The 17,132-nt window shown below is 39.2% G+C and overlaps 1 protein-coding gene across 4 annotated transcripts in view; it reads left to right on the top strand.

Annotated features, from left to right (window-relative positions):
- The window catches only part of NSF (N-ethylmaleimide sensitive factor, vesicle fusing ATPase), a 157,106-nt gene that overhangs the window by 129,566 nt on the left and 10,408 nt on the right, over positions 1–17,132 (top strand). The window lies entirely within an intron of this gene.

Here is a 17,132-nt window from a genome sequence, read left to right as displayed (position 1 = left end):
GTTTTTAGTTTTTACGGATGAGCTTGAGTTATTTTCTTGTGTAATGTGGCAGTTTTGAAGAGTGAGTTTATAGCCAGAACCTTGGTTCATGTGGTTGTAGTTTTTACTCATGTGGCTGTTGGAGACTGGTGATTTTGATAGGTTGACACATTTAAACTAACCTGTGAGGGTTGGTTAAATATGTTAATTATGTAGAGGCTGCGCATGTTTGGCTATGACATAAGACATGAATTCTCTTGGTTGATTCTGCGTGTTGTAACCTTGAAGAAATGCCAATCAAAGGCAGATACAAAGGGGTGAAGCACTAACTTAAAAAACATCTTAATGTCTGTATGGGAATCTCATATTTGAAGTTAGAGATATAAACTAAGCTGTATGGAAAATATTTAGTGTTAAGCTGGTGAATCTAATATTTAATTTAACATTTAAAATTATATGTGTGTATGTGTTAGGCCTAAAGGTAAAGGACTTGTCTTGACTTTCTAGGGGTTTTTTTTTTTCCCCTAAACTAGTGAAAAGAAACATACAACAACCTTGAAAATTTACTACATATTTGCACGGTGAAAGGATTTTTTAAAATCATTTTTCTGTAAACTATTATTCCCAGGAGTTGGAGTTTTAGCTTATATCGAAGCTGAAATTAGAGAAGTGAGAATTTTTTTCTTTTCTGATTCCTTCAAAAAATATGTATATAGTTATAAAGCAGAAACTAACACACCATTGTAAAGCAATTATATTCCAATAAAGATGTTAAAAAAATTTTTTAATGTATATAGATATATCTAAAGTTTCTAGAATAAAAATAACCCCAATAAATAAATTTTTAAAATATATATATCACACACAAAAAAAATCCTTTTTATGAAATCAGCATTTAAGATTAGGAGACTTTTCCCAGGTATTAAAATTTACTTCTTATAATATTCAGGTTTTTAGCTAAAAATAATTTATGCTACAAGCCGTTTGAAAGAAGAAAGAATAATTTTTCAATGGTACTTTTTAAACTGCTTATCCCTTTACATTGTTAAATACTATACACATGGATTTAAACAGAGACATCCCCTGAGAATTATTTGTAATCCAAAATAGATACTAATAGAAATAAATAGAACATATTGACAAATGATTTGCAAAATCTTGAATGAAGACTTAGGAATAACTTTTTGTTTTATAAAAATAATTGTTAACACCCTTGAGGAAAGGAACATTGTCTTATGCTTTTAAATCTTACAGCATCTGGCACTGAGGTTTATACAGATATGCTTCATGAATAACTTATTCAAATATATATATATATATATATACACACACACACACATATATATATAAACTTTTAAATATTTTTTGAGTGTCCCCTCATTTTGGTGGGATTGAGTATTTAGTATTGCTGTAGTTTATATTTGGCAAGATATGACTAAAGTGAAAACATTCAAAAATAAGTAAAGTTCAAATGGCCAATAAGCACACAAAAAGATACTCAACATCATTAGCCATCAGGGAAATGCAAATCAAAGCCACAGTGAGATGTCACTTTATATCATCTAGGATTACCATAATCAAAAAGTCAGATAATAACAAGTATTGATATGCATATGGAGAAATTAGAATCCTTATACACTGTTGGTGGGAATAGGTAAATTGTGCAGCCTTTGAAAAACAGTCTCGCACTCAAAAAGTTAAAGATAGTGTTACCATATGACCCAGCAATTCTATTTCTAGGTATATACCCCAAAGAAATGAAAATATATATCCACACAAAAGCTTGTACATGAATATTCATAGCAACATTATTCATAATTGCCAAAAAGTGGAAACAACCCAAATGTTCATCAAGTAAAATAAACTATGGTATATACATACAATGGAGTATTATTTGGCATTTAAAAGAAATGAAGTACTAATACATGCTATAACATGGATGAACCTTGAAAACATGCTAAACAAAAGAAGCCAGTCACAAACAACTACATATTGTATGATTCCATTTATATGAAATGTCCAGAACTGGCAAATCTATAGAGATAGAAAACAGATCAGTGGTTGCCTAGGACTGGAGGGGTGGATAGGGAGAATGAGAGGTGACTGATAATGGGTACAGGGTTTCTTTGGGGGATGATGAATACGTTCTAAAATTGATTCCAGTGATGGTTGCACGTATCCGTGCAATCTACTAAAAACCATTGAATTGTACACTGAATTGTACAGGGTCAGTGACAGGGTCAGTGAACCGTGTGTTATATGAGTTACATCTTGATAAAATGGTTACAATAGATAGATACATAGATAGATAGTGTCAGAAGCTTAAATGATGAAAGGAGGATTCCATGCAGAGCTAGAGGTAAGGAGTGAGCATACAACATACATGGCCCAGATTGGAAGAAATCTTAGAAACAGGAGTTGAATCCTTAAAAAAGGGCTGTGGAATGAATTTCTCTAAGGATTGGAAAGGAAGGATATAGGAGCATGTAAGAAGTAGAAGATAGATCTAGTTGCCTTAGTGATTGGAAATGGTGGGGATTCTCTTTTAAGAGAATACCAGCCTGTCCTTAATCAGAATTTGGTGACTCTGACCTGGACTGCTAGATGACCTGCTGTATAAGTGAATCAGTGGGAGAAGAAGGTAAGATTTAAAATATTTCTAGTTGGCATATATTTAACAAAATAAAAATATGCTTTCTCTGTACCACCTTGCTTTTTTAAATTAGTTTGTATTCTCTCAGGACAATAAGGGAAAATTTTTCAGGCTGATCCAGTGTCAAGACTATTTGTCATTCTAAAGTAGAAGCATTTACTTTACCAAACCATTATCATGTAGGTTTTTCAGATGTTTTCAATTAAATATTAAATGTATATGAATCTGAATGTTGTAGAGATGCATAGACTGATAGAAAGCTATTATTTTATCACTGTCAAGAAAACAGAAAAGTTGTAGGCATTTTTCTTTCAAAAGAGGAACTGTACATGCATACAATACAGTAATCATATCAGTCACAGAATCCTTAATTTTGCATTTGTTGTAATTCAGCTTTCACATAGAAAAATTGTATGTGCATGTGTGCACATGCTCAAATAAAAGAATCCCTTCAGGGGTACTATGTTGTTATGTATCAAGATATTCTTTTTTTCTACTTCTCCCCCTCCCCCATCTCCCCTCCCTCATTGTAAATTGGCTTATTAAAACTGGTTCACAAGCCTTCCTTTTTTCCCTTTGTGATTGCTTTGGTCTTGGATTTTCAGTGTAGGACTGAAAATTCAAGTCAGATTTCAGTTACTAGGATAATTTTCTTTGAATTTAAAATTTTTCTAAGTTAATGCATAGATTTTTAATGAACCCAGTATTCAGTGGATTTGCTTTAAATTTAGCTGGAGAGTTAATTTCATGATTGATTTATTAGCCCTTTGAAAGTATAAAAAGTGGTATCTGTAGTTCATGAAGACTGAAAAACATCATCACATTTTGTTTAGCATCTTTTTAAAACCAATTAAAAGCTTTTCTAAAATGGATTGAACAGGAGAAAATAAAACATGTTCCCTAAGTCTTTATTTCAATCAAGTTTCCCTGTGTTCTGCAGGAGAAGAGATCGAGGGGGGATAGAAAAATTGAAAAGGGCTGTCCCAGCAGGGAGCCACGCCGCAGAAAAGGGCTGCTCTGAGAACTCAGCAGCAGTAGCTAAGAAAGCTCCCAGCCTGCTTCATCTACATGCAGAGTCACACAAGGCATGGGGGTGCTCACCATCACCACAGAGGTTTCACATGTGCTTCCCTGCTGATTCTTGTGAAAAGCTAACAATTGGCTTGGAGGGTAAAAGACCACTGCAGTTCACCCTCCCTGAGCTGGACGTACAATTTGTCCAGTGTTAGGAAATGTCCGGCTTAGCAGTGAGAGGCTTGAAGACACCCCTCCTTCCAGTGAGATTCCTAAAGCCGGCTCTTTTGCTTGATGACACTGGGGCTCTTTTCAAGCTTTGCAGATTTATGGAAGTCGAAGGGAATGTGCCTTTCAGGATCAGGAGCATGAAAGCCTTAGTCTTCGTGTCAAGGAAGAGGCAGTAGTAATGCAGTAAGGCCAGGTAAATCTTCCTGCAAACTGCAGCACCAGCGGCTTTATGATTTTCCTCATAGGTCTCTTCTGGCACCTTCTTTTTTTTCTTTTTGGGAGACAAAGTGCCTGAAAAGGAACTCCTCAGCTGTAAAATGACATGACTTCCAGTTTCCTCAACAAGTGTGAGAGTAGTTAAGCCCATTACCCTGACTGCTTTAATGTTTACCTGACACTTTTGCAAATCAGCTTGGAAGACTTCATCCATATGTACCAGAATAACCTTGTAACTAATGGAGAACCACTCCTTTTTCACTTCAGTGCTTCCCAGCCTTTTTCATATCATGGCATGTAGAAAATGATAACATCTGATGATGTACTTGGGTAAGTAGATGAGGCCATTCACAGCTGGCCAGAGATGCAGCCACGCCAAGTGCCACTCAGCCTTCCCAAGGGCTGACGAGAATTGATATCTTAGAACACTTAATTCATTCACAGCATGCCAGCTGGAAAACTCTTTGGAAACTGTAAACTTTTACAAAAGAAGATCACTCCAAATTAATAGCAATATTACTGAAGTAGAACTTGGACCTGACAGTTAGAATTTTAGCTGAAAAATAAAGTTGTTGAAAAAAATTACTTCCTTACTGCTCTGGCACTTAGGAATATTACCTGATAAGAAAGAAGTAGGGCTTAGAGCTGGGAAGGGCATAACTAACAATAAGACTGTTAGTAAATTCCTGGTGGGAACTCAGGCAGGCATATTTGTTTCTCCATGGGTTTAATTTAAGATCACCAGTCTCTCTACAAGATTGCTTTTTCTGTAATCCTTATATGACATCTCAGTGCAATCTTACTTCGGATATGTTATTAGGAGTCTTGGTGATATTAAGCAACTCTTCAGTCTTTGGATTGCTTTAGCAAAATAACCAAATAATGGAAGAGATTCCAAATCACACAGGCCTAAACATGAATATCTCTCTGTCTATCTGTTCAAAATTAACTCTGGCTAATGACTACAATATGACTCAAGAAGATATATAACCACTTTAAGAGAGAGGTTTAGTAGTTTTGCCAGACACATTAATTGTAATCACTGATGTGGTGACTTCTGCATTGGACTTCTTTATAAAAAATCTGTGTGATGATTGACTGTTTAGTAGCCCAGTTTTCTCATTTATTAAGTCAGTGACGTTAGATGGCTACTATAGTTTTAAAAATTCTCTAAAAGTGTACTTTACTTACTAGGTTATCTCAGAAAGTTCTATGTAAATTGAATATATATATATATATAGAGAGAGAGAGAGAGAACAATTTCAAGTTCATCAAAAAACAGTGAAAGACCTTTTTTTTTTCCTTAGACTCCATATATATGTGTTAGCATATGGTATTTGTTTTTCTCTTTCTGACTTACTTCACTCTGTATGACAGACTCTAGGTCCATCCACCTCACTACAAATAACTCAATTTTGTTTCTTTTTATGGCTGAGTAATATTCCATTGTATATATGTGCCACATCTTCTTTATCCATTCATCTGTTGATGGACACTTAAGGGTAAGACAGGAATAAAGACACAGACCTACTAGAGAGTGGACTTGAGGATATGGGGAGGGGGAAGGGTAAGCTGTGACAAAGTGAAAGAGTGGCATGGACATATATACACTACCAAATGTAAAATAGATAGCTAGTGGGAAGCAGCCGCACAGCACAGGGAGATCAGCTCAGTGGTTTGTGACCACCTAGAGGGGTGGGATAGGGAGGGTGGGAGGGAGGGAGACACAAGAGGGAAGAGATATGGGAACATATGTATATGTATAACTGATTCACTTTGTTATAAAGCAGAAACTAACACACCATTGTAAAGCAATTATACTCCAATAAAGATGTTAAAAAAAAAAAAAGAAAAAACAGTGAAAGAAATTTGGTGAGTCCTTTCATAAAACATTGCTGCAGATATCTGCTAAATCATGTTTTTCAAAACAGGGCTTTTTGTTTTGTTTTTCAGTAGAGCACATCTAAAATATGTATTAATTAATGCAAAAAATTATAAGATAAATATATACATACACACACACCATTTTCAGGTAGCTCAAAATTAAATATCTAAATTTTAATCATAGAAAAATACTAATGGTGCTGAGACAAAATATCCTCTCACCGCCTTAAATATATTACTGCGACTTGACATCAGCATTAGAAAAGTGTTGACTATACCATCATAATGTTCCATGGGGCCATGAATCTAGTTATGAGTATCCTCTCTGCACAACTCACTCATTGTATTGGACTTGGAGTCAGAAAACCTGAGTTTGAGTCTTAGCACAGCCCTGGCATTTTAGTCTTGAACTAGTCCCTTAATACCTTTGTGTCTATTTCTTCATCTGTAAAATGAAGATAATTCCTCCTTACCTACCACAGTGACGGCCAACTCACATAATGTAAGTTCTATGTAAACCTGCGGGCTGCACAGATATAAGGTATTAATGCCTTACTGTGAAAAGCATAGAGTTACTGAGAAGTAGGAGTATGCTGTTTCCACAGAGAAGGTCATTTGTAAAGAATCAGTTTATAAAGTCCTATCCTTAAAAAAGGATGAATGTTTCTCTTGCGTGATTTGAATGTTTCCATTGCTTGGAGCCTAGGGGTTGACATCTAAGATTCTGTTTCTTCCTGTTTTCTTAATGTTTCAAAGTTCTTAGGGGTTTAGTATTTTATTAAGGCTGTTGTATAGAACTAGAAATGTATTTCCCAGCTGTTGTTTTAAGAAAAGAGGTGCCTTTAGATAGTCCACAGAACCTCTTTAGCATTTAAGATAGGAAAACTAAAGAATGTAACTGTATATAGCAAATTTCCATGGAAAGTGAGTTCAGTGTTTCAAGTTGGAATGCCCAGGTTCAACTTCTCTCATTTGCAATACTGGAAAAAGAAGTAAAGGCACCCTGCTTCCCCATCACCCATTCACTGAAGTTTAGAAGCTTCCTGAGTCCTAAGACAAATACTCTGGTCTGGGGATTGGAGATCCCTATTATAAAAGGGAGAATGAAGTAGAAACAGGAATTTCAGAGTTCAACAGCGTGAGGAGTAGAGAGAGAGCCAGGGCTTCTGGCCATTGTGGGATCCCAAGTACACTACCAATTACACTTGTCCTTAGCCTCCAGGGACTGGCCCTCCTTCCTTTTTCCCTGTAGCTACCTGTTGCTTGTGACTAAAGTTCACCTCTTTTTCTAATCCAAGGTGGGACAGAATAGCATTTCACAGCTTCTCTTCTACCTACCTTTCCCCAAAACAAATACACAGATCTTTGAAGATCCACAAGGGTTTATACTATATGACATAACAACTATTGGGTGAGAAGAACCAATAAGGGGAACCTTACAAAGGGTCCAAAACAATCTGTCAATATTCCTGATAGTTATTGGAATGTAGATGGAACAAGACCTTGATCTTTTCACGTCACAGCTTGGTCTGTAACCACGTTTTCATCTTGACAATCCTGTTTACCTCTCACATTGGGGAATGGCAAATGTCAAGAGTGCTTTTCACAAGGAAAGCTCCAGACAATCTGCCTAGACCCTCCCTTCCCTTCTTTCTTTCTCTTTCTCTTTTCCTCCCCTTCCTTCCTTCCTTCTTTCCTCCCCTTCCTTCCTTCCTTCTTTCCTCCCCTTCCTCCCCTTCCTTCCTCCCTCCCTCCCCCTTCCTCCCTTCCCTTTCTCCTCTTCCTTCCTTCCCCCCTTCCTTCCTTCCTCTCTTCCTCTCTTCTTCTCTTCCCCTCTCTCTCTCTTTGCAGACCTGTTTAGGCTACATAGATGATGATATTTGTTGAATGGATATCTTGAAGATGGTGAGTCTACATGTAGAACTGGCATTGGCAGTGTAAATAAGAGCTCAGGAGTTAGAATTAGAAGACTTGAACTTGAATTCAGTCACTTAATTTCTGAGCCTCAGTTTTCTCATAGTAAAATGGGAACAGTAGTAATATTTAACTAATATTTAGATCGTGAGAATTAAATAAGATAAATGTTGATTATAGTTCTTTGTAAACTGCAAATCACAACTCAATTGTTAGTTTATTATTCACTTTAAAGAAAATTCTGACTCTGTCTTTCCTCACATAAAAAATACGTAAAACCAACAAAGTAACCAACCCATATCAAAGGAGCTAGGCTCCAGGTGGCTGCTGCGGAAGAAGCCAGCCCTAGAAATGTCAGCAGGAATGACAGCTTCCTTTCCCTCTAGCTGCCAGCCATCGGGCTCCTGCAGACCCTGCTGGGGCTAGCCCTGGAGCAGGTGGAAGAAGGATGCCAGTTCCCCAAGTAAGGAGTAATAATGGGAAGGGAGAACAGGGAGAAATACCAGCCAGAGCAGGGAGATGAAAAGCTTGGTGGCCGCCCTGCTAGTGATCCATTATCTATATAAAGTGGGCCCGTGTCAGAAACTGCCTGCCTAAGGATCAAATCACCTTCCACTTAATCCTCAGTTATTCTCTAAGTGTGATTTCAGTTATGAAGAAAAAGGGACTGGAGGAAATATGCCAAAATTGTTTTCTGTGATTGCCTCAAAATTTTGAAAAAAAAGTTTGAGCTCATCCTCCCAATATTTTAATGCATTTATTATTCTATTAGTTGATGTTCATTTTAAAATGTACAAAAAAGGAATTTTTAAAAAGAATGAAGAGAAAAACAAAAGTTAAAGGAAGTTCTATTATTTCTCCATCTTAAAGACAACTGCTCTCAGATGGTAGATCATAGGTGGGTTTTTCTGCTTTATTATTTCTTACATTTTATACGTTTTCTACAATAAGCATTTGTTACTTTATAATCAGGAAAAATAAAAACTTAATGTGTATACAGTCGTTTTTATTTTTTATTATTATTATTTTATTTATTTATTTTTTTTTTTTTTTGCGGTACGCGGGCCTCTCACTTTTGTGGCCTCTCCCGTTGCAGAGCACAGGCTCCGGACACGCAGGCTCAGCAGCCATGGCTCACGGGCCTAGCATGTGGGATCCTCCCAGATGGGGGAACAAACCCGTGTTCCCTGCATCGGCAGGCGGACTCTCAACCACTGTGCCACCAAGGAAGCCCAGTCATTTTTATTTTTAACTCAGCAGTATAACTGTCAAAATTCCAGTCCTTTGCAACTAAGTTGCTGCTTGACTAACAATAACCGTTAAATGAATCTACCTTTGTATCTAAGCTTGTCTGTATGCAATATATTTTGTTAGCCTTGTTTTTTCTTTAAAGCTGATTTAATTTAAGGTCTGGTCTGTAAGATACTCTGTGGTCCTGCAAGTAAAAGTGTGTATGTAGGTGCCCCCTGACTCTCACGGTTGTCCTTGGACACCCACCTGGCATTCAGCTCAGTGCTGTGCTTCCAGGCTGAACTTAACGATGGTTGAATGCCAATGTGACCAAGGTTGACCAGGATAGATGGTGACAGTTCTACTAAGCTTCATGGAAAGGAGATGAGAAGTTTCTTTCTATCCAAAAATATTTCTTTTGAAATGCAAGTTTGAAATATTTCTTTCTATATGCTTTTATTAGGATGTACATTTCATAAACTTTTGTTCTGTACTATAGAAATAACAAAGATGAGTAAGACATGCTACCTGCCCTCAAAGAGCTCATAATCCAGGACCACCTATTCAGTTGCGCAGTTTGGGCACAAGCTGTGCACAAGGTCAACTGGCAAGTGGGGGTTAACATCCAGCCCACACTCCAGTCGCCCTGTGAGCCGTGTACCCTGACGTGGGCTGTAACTGCCCAGCTGAGTAGGGTTGCCACATTTAGTAGATGAGGATATAGGATGCCAAGTTAAATTTGAATTTCAGAAAGACACCAAATAATCTTTTAGTGTAAGTATATCCCATGCATTGTTTGGGACATACTTATACTCAGGGCTTTATCTGGCAACCCTAGCCTGAGGAAGAGGAAAAGGGGTGCCTTTTTACTCATACAAGGTGCTGGGGCTTTAGGAGATGGGGACAAGGGTGGCTACATATACCTAGATGACTGCTTTTTTCTAATTCATCCACCTAGGAGGGGTATTTTTTTTCTTCTCTGTATGCAGGCCAACTAGTGTCCCTGACACAATCCAGTGAGGGAGAAAGATGTGTAAACATGATGATGTAAATAGTTAAGTTTTTATAACTTATGTGGGTTCCAGTGGACTATGGAGGAAAGTATGGTCCATTTTGCCCGAGAAAATCTGCAAGTATTTCACAAATAGTAGTTCTTGATCCTGGCCTTGAAAGATGAGTAAAAGGGAGATTGATCAGGACCATTATGCTGTGCTGAGGAATTCCAGCTCTGCAGCAGTGGGCAGAGATGGTGAAGGATATGCCTGCGCCAGAACTAGCACATTTTTATTATTTACATACTAACTGATACTTGGGAATTTAAGGATACGTTTTGTGTACAGTTACTTATCTTAGGCTTCATATGGCATATTCAGTTTCACTGGAGGGAAGAATAGGAATTAGTAAGAAATCAAAGGCTTCATTTTTCCGAAACGACTGAAGCTTAACCTCTTTAAATATTAATTGCTCTAATACTTTAGCCTTTTTTAAAAGGAAAGAAATGCTACATACATCTTTGGTGTCTGAAGCAAAGTATTATAAACACTACGTCAATGAATAAGGATCTTCATTACAAACCATAATCACATGGCGATTATGCAAGAACTATTGGAATGTAGAGGACTCTGCCCTGGGAGTCATTAAGTAGACCTAGTGTGCCCTGTTTTTTTGAGTTTGTTGTACTTTTTCTTGTTTTTAATGGTTTTGCTATCAGCTTTTACTTGAGGAATTCAAGTCAGTTGTGTCAGTCTGCCTGCCTCTGACAATTCCCCCTCGTCTAATTTGCTGCTTCTTAGCTGTGAGCTAAGAAAGGCAACCTCCAGGACCCTTGAGTTGTCTGTAAAGTGAGAGCAACTAGACTCTGATGAGAGGCAGAGGAGCTTCCTGCCAGCAGGGCCATGTCGTGAATTCCGTGGATCCCTTTCTTCATAAAGAAAATGTTAAACTTTTATTTTCCAACTGTTGGTATTTAAAACATTTTCCTCAACCTGAAAGTTCTTTTATTTTTCTTCTGATTTTAGAAGAAATTAGAATATTTTTGTGGGCCCTTGCCCCTGTGCCCGCTGTGCCCAGTGGATAAGTTGGTACTACCTGTGAGTAGTCACTTGAACCTCATTTATTGTGTTTTTTCAGTTCTAGAAGTTAGAGAACTTTGCATATATCTTGGTTCTTGGCTATGTTCTAGATAGTTGAAATTGTTCAGTAAATTGGCCTCCAGATAAATGAGGTGTTTTTACTGGGCATATTGAATCCATGCTCGGAGAGGGTGGAGCCTGAAGGAGCAAACTGGGTTGTGTAGGGTTAAAGGAGGGCAGAATGTGGAGAGAAGGCAAGTTCTGAAATATCTTGAACATAAGGGATAATTGCGAACTGGTAGAAAACTCTGGAAAGCATTTTAATAAAGAGGAATGCTATGGATAAAAATCACAGAGGTAGAAGTTAAATGAGAAAGAAGAAGAGAATTGAACTGATTAGAGCACAGGGGTCATTTTAGGGCATCTCAGCTAAAAGCGGAGGGAGGGAGGGGAAGTGCACTGTGGGTGCCAGGTGGAAGAGTCCGGATTTGCTGATGAGTCAGTGATGATCATCTTAGTTAAGTTTCTAATGAGAGCACCTGCAAAACTGGGCACTAAGAATACCGTACATCAGTACGTCCTTATTTTCTTAATTTATTTAACCTTTTCTCCTAAGAGCTCAGAGGTCGTAATTTCTAGGTGATATATCTAACTCATAATTAAGAGATCAGCCATTGCTGATATAAGTTAAAAATTACACAAATAAGAATGGACAGCAGGGCTTCCCTGGTGGCGCAGTGGTTGAGAGTCCGCCTGCCGATGCAGGGGACACAGGTTCGTGCCCCGGTCCAGGAGGATCCCACATGCCGCCGAGCGGCTGGGCCCGTGAGCCACGGCCGCTGGGCCTGCGCGTCCAGAGCCTGTGCTCCGCAATGGGAGAGGCCACAACAGTGAGAGGCCCGCGTACTGCAAAAAAAAAAAAAAAAAAGAGTGGACAGCAAAGCATAGTGGGAATATCGGTGAGGCCTGAACTCTGGTTTCAGCTCCCTCCCTGGATGTAAAATCTTACCCCCGTTTCTCACCTACAAAATAGCCAGGAGAGGAGAGGGAGGAGGAGAGAACTAGGCAAGCTTTCAGAGCTGCTCCGAGTATAAAATCTGATGATTCCATGTCTTTTTCACAAACTGGTACTAGAATATTCTTTAATATCTCAGAGTGGTCTGCTCTTGCCTATAGTAATTTTAAAAAATTATTTGGGGTTAAGTTCCTTATTTCATATTCAATATGTATTATGAATTCCCCCTCTTTATTGTCCTCTGTCCTGCCTACAGCACCAGGAGGATGGTTACAAAGACAGTAGGCCAAGAATTTGCTTCAGGGTAAAATCTAATGGAGAGTTTAAATGTAGTTGTCTGCCTAGTTGTAACATGATTTATTTGAAACATCCTTCCTTTGGTATTCAACTTAAACATTTAACTACCAAAAAAAGAAGTTACAGACATTTGAGCGTGAGAAATCAAATGCATGCAGGATATGCAAAGAGGCCCCATTCCTCTCCTTTTGCTGTCCAGACTTTTGGTTGTTTTTAATAGTAGTCAAATTTTTCCCTTGATTTGGGGAAACCAAGAGTTGTAGGAGATGCTTAATAATAGTTATCTCGCTAGCTTAAATTAATGGCTTCTAATGAGTCTTACCTTTTCTCTGTTAGAGAAGTCTGTATTATGAATAGTTATGAATAGCTTAACTATTGACGATCAATTGATTAGCTAAAAGAAAGCGGTATGACATCCTTTGCATCTAGTTATATTGTAAATGAAGCATACATGCTGATCATTCTGGATTGTTTTCTTTAAAACTTGTTGGCTTGTTATCATAGTATTCAACACTTGGGGCTCAGATGTATAGACTCTGAAATGGTAGTTATTTTCCTGTTGAACATTTGGTATAGTGTGCATTATTCAGGGCCAGAAGAGAAGTGTAACAAGGAAGGAGTGATCTGCAGCCCTTGAAACCTACACTGAGATCACCATTCATTCATTCAACACAAATGTATCAACCTGTCACTATGTTCAAGGCACTATGCTAGCCCTGGATCCATCAGTGAAACCAAACAGGCACAAGTCCTGTCCTTATGAGGGAAGACCAGCAATAAATAGAATACATAAGTAAAGACAGTAAATGAGTAAAGTATATAGTATGTTAAGAGGTGATCCTACTGTGGGGGGAAAGAGCAGGATAAAGGGAGATGAAGCGGGGGTGGGGGGGGGGTGGGCCTTGTGGGAAAGGTGACACCGGAGCAGAGCCCTGACTTTGAGGCAGAGAACCATGTGGATGTATAAGGGAAGAGCATTCTAGGTAGAGGGAACATCAGAGTATCTTCTGTGTGCCAGGCATGCTGTGCTAAAGACCTGCAAGGACAGAGATGAATAAAACATGGCCCCGCCCCCAGGGAGCTGACAAGCTAGAAACAAGATTCAGACTTGCAAATAAATGCAGTGGTAAAGTTGTATAAGCTCTATGGTGGATAGAATTTTTTATTTAATCTGCACTGAATAATAACAAACTAAGTTAAAATATCAGACATTACTCCCATTTCAAGAATGAAGCTAGTGTGACAAACTGAAGCACCTCTTACCAGAAAAGCTTCACATCCTCTGCCCTGAGCTGATTTCTTCCTCAGAGTCCCTGCCTCTCACGGAGGCCCCTCACTCTCAACCTGCTGTCACGGCTGCTTCTGAGGGGCGTTTGATCTTTAGCTTCAGGCCTCGTCTGGGCCTTGACTAACTGTCGTTAAGCTGAAGATCGGTGCGCTCATCTCCCCCTAATGCAGAGTGAATCTTGGCCTTCTGGGAGAATGCACTCTCTTGGCATCGTTTGCGGCCAGTGCCGTGCATTGTTGAGAAGAGAGGAATTCTCAGGTGCCCCACTGCTCGCCCACCCAACCCGATGTCATAGATTCCTGACATCCCAGGCAGAGGACAGTTTTTCAGGTTCCTCTCAAGACCATCGTTCAAGCTCTCACTTCCTTTCACTCCTGCCTCCTCTGACAGTGATGGCAAAGGCCTCCCTCCCCCACACATTCTCACCTCATGCTCTACTCTGACAAGTAGGTAGGATTTTTAATCCCGCTTTTATGGTTGAGGATGAAACAGGTGCTGAGAAGTTCAGTAATCTAGCCCAAATCACCCAGCTATGAATGGTGGAGCCTGTACTTTTTGTATGGCACCAAGCCACCTGTCCATCAGGGGACTTGCCTCTCCTCCCTTGCTTTCTGCCCACCCTGGGCTTGCGTTGAAATGGAAGGCACGTGTGTGCATCACTGATGACGAGGCGCCGACCCTTCCCAGGCGCGCTCACTCTGAGACCCTCTCTCAGAGCCGCCTTTCCCGCAGCAGCCCCCTCACAGGCTGCCGGACTGCCGGCATGAAGCTGCTGGGATCATCTTTCTCGTCATCACAGTTCTTCCTCCTCCAGCACCTTCTTTAGTTTCCTGTTGCTTTTTATACTAAATCTCCTTTCTTAGTTTGGCATTCTGAGTCTTCCTTTTGTCGGCTGCCTACTCCGCATCTCTCTAAAAAGACTTCGTTTTCAGCCCTGAGGGCTCTGGCTCAGCTGCCTCCACCACCCACATGGGAATTAGGAGCATGGAAGGCCTGTCCCTTCTCCTCCAGGGCCTCCTCTTCATCAGTGCCTCTATGATACTGTAGGAATCTTCCCGGATGACCCCATGCCAGTGAAGCTGTGCCCATAAGCTGTGTCCCCTCAGCCATTATTCATTGGTGTTTGCTGGTGTGTTACTTGGCAGTGGTCCCTGAATATTTACTTGGTCTCCCCAGCCAGATTGTACTCACTTTAGAGGCACAAACTGAATCTCATAATTCCATAAATACCTGAACAGAGTCAATTCATGTTAATGGTCTGATCAACTAATCTATTTTATCTTTAACTTGGCTTATAAATTCTGAATTCTGAAAAATTTCACTTTTGTTTACAAAAGCCTCAAATTCTAACAACGAGAAAATAAAGTTTAAGGCCCCCGGCACACTCACTCCTTAATCCATTTCAGGGTTTCCAGTTGTTCACAGTTCATTCTTCTTAGCAAGGGTGTATTGCCCTTGCTCAGCATTGAATGATATGGAAATAATTGGCCTTTCTTTACTGCATAACTGACTTTACTTTTGTTAGCAGGTTAAAATCAGACCTTCCATTTCACTGCAGTATTATATTGGTGGCATTTTTATTTAAGGGAGGGAAAAAAAAGCTTTCTTCCACATGAACTTTTGTTGCAAATCAGTTTATTGGGGCCAATCAATGGGCAGGACCTATGAAAGGGTGTGGATTATCTGGTTAGTCCTTTGTGTGGCAAAAGGCTTAGATACTGCTTAGTACTTGGCTCATTCTTCATCATGTAAAGAAGTGGTTTTTCTGAAGGATCAACACCTGACTGAGCCCTGCCTTTTTCATGGTAATGTTTTCACCTGAGTTGCTTCTTATGGTACTAAGAATTAGTTAACTAATACTTATTTAACCTTGGAACAATGTTTATCATAATCCGATTGGCAGATAGTCGTTTTATTTAGGCCTTTTCTTTATTGCATCAGGACTAGAAAATCTCAGTGAAGAGTATGCTGGGGACGATTTTTTCCAAGTAAGTTGTCGCTCAGCTTTTTTTCTTTCCATCAAGGGGCGTGTTTTGGCGTTATAGACTCAGACTAGTAGCCACTAGTAGTTGGATTTCTCTTTCTGGGTTAAGCTCTACTTTTATTTTTAAAGCTGGCCTTCTCATTTCATGCTGCTGGCAACTTTTTCTCCAAAATGTTCTCCAGTGTGATTTGTGATATTAATATATTCAGAGCTGGTTTTTCATGGTAAAGCGTCCTCATGAGTATTACCACTAATTAATATACAGAATGACCCAGCACAATTTAATTATTTGGTAATGTTTTTCGGTGTTTTCTTAAAGATGATGCTAACAAGTCAAGGCCTGAACTTCCCTGGGTCATGACCTCTGCAGTGTTTGCAGTCTTGTTAAACAAGAAGAAAAGCAGAACATAAATTAACATCTCCATTATAAGTTGCTCTACATTTCCCAGTCTTAACACTGTGAAGAGCATAGTCACTGGTAACATAAGACAAAGTGTCACTAGGAAAATGGCAATTCCAGCCTTCGGGAATGGGTAAGGAGCCATTCTTCTAGGGCCAGTGTTGTCCTCTGTAAGAGAGGGGCAAGATGAGGGGGTTTGAATTATGGACTCTGGAACATTAAAAACTTAAGGAAAAAAGCAAAGTAACAGTTATCTTTAATTGTAATGAAGATATACCAGCCTATGTGGCTTTTGGCATCTATGAGCCTTCAAGGATATGTTCCTAAGTTTACAAAGAGAATTTTAAAATAGTTGAAAAATAGTTCGAGTGTAAATGCACCACTTTTCTGTTACATAGTAGAAGCTTATATGTCTTTATGTGTTCGTAATTACCCCAGCACCCCAGTTTTTGTTTTTGTTATTTTGCCTTTGGATTTATCTGTTTCTGTTCCTTCTGGCTTGGATGTCCTTCCCCTTCGTCTCCTAATCACCCCACTCACTCCTTAAGACTCAGTTCAGATATTGTCTCCTCCAGAGAAAAAGAAAATGTGTCTCTGCCACACATTTCTTCCCTCTACCATGACATCCTATGTGCAATACCTCTACCTTTCCATATTGTATTATAATGATCTGTTTTGTATCTGTCTCTCTGTATATACGAGGCCTGTTCCGTATTCATCCAGGAGCTTGGTAAAGGTCTGTTGACAATGTGTTTGATTTTTAGCTAGTTGGTTTCTTGAATAATAACAATGATTACCCTTTAAGTGTATACTTCAGAGGTATACTTCTCTCTCACAGTCTTTGCACAGGCATTTGGTATGCCAGTTACTAATTATACCAGAAAGCCTCAACCTTGTTTCTTTGGTAGGCCTTTGTTTATGTTGGTGCATCATCCATTCTTGGCACAACAGATGG

This window comes from Delphinapterus leucas, chromosome 19, assembly GCF_059928025.1.
Source record: "Delphinapterus leucas isolate spDelLeu-1000000601 "Yukka" chromosome 19, BTC_Dleu_Yukka2, whole genome shotgun sequence".
Classification (NCBI taxonomy): Eukaryota; Metazoa; Chordata; class Mammalia; order Artiodactyla; family Monodontidae; genus Delphinapterus; species Delphinapterus leucas.
Note: the sequence above shows the minus strand (reverse complement) of the source record. Positions and strands in the feature narration are given on the sequence as shown.